This window comes from Varanus komodoensis, unplaced genomic scaffold, assembly GCF_004798865.1.
Source record: "Varanus komodoensis strain SLA01 unplaced genomic scaffold, ASM479886v1 scaffold13_3, whole genome shotgun sequence".
Lineage (NCBI taxonomy): Eukaryota > Metazoa > Chordata > Lepidosauria > Squamata > Varanidae > Varanus > Varanus komodoensis.
Genome location: NW_025335409.1, coordinates 2,020,862 through 2,021,565, shown reverse-complemented (window position 1 = coordinate 2,021,565; position 704 = coordinate 2,020,862).

The window sequence follows — 704 nt, the reverse complement described above, 5'->3', positions numbered from 1 at the left end:
TTTAGTGTACATTTGTCCCATTCGGCCATAGTGGTATATACATAGGCAGAACATTACAATTTGACAGAACAGTCCTATGCATTTTGTTTATGATAACAGATCTTTATATCCTGTGTTTTCATAAACCATGTCCAAGGTGGCTCACAAGACTGAGTTCAGTGGGAATTAGTATGTCTAGGTCTACCACTATTTGCAACTTTCGCTGTTTTTCGTTAAGACACATTCTGATCTCAGGTTGCAATCCTATGCGCTTCCTCATAAGCGATCTCCACTGGATCTCCGAAGGATCAGACGGAACAAGTAACTCAGTTGTTGCAAACCTGGAAGACTTTGCACTGGAGCCAACGAAAGACTTATGGATTGAAGGCAATGCTCCAGTCCCTTGACCACAGTTTCGGTTCACTCTTATCGCAGGGAGCATAAACAACCCCTCTTACTCCGGAGCCGCAATATGTGCGCGTGCAGAACATACAAATTGCCCCGAAACACACCATCCGCCGAGACGGGCTGATAAAAACCAAGCCTCTCACACGGCTCATGCGCTTTGCTCTGCACCTTGGGAGCTGTAGTAGGCCAGTCTTTTCTCCGCCCTTTGCTGTCGCAGGGGCCGGAGCAGGAAGCCAAGATGAACTACAGCTCCCAGAATACATCGCGGAGCAACTCTTCCCCCCCCACCCTCCCCATATGAATGACTAATACAACAT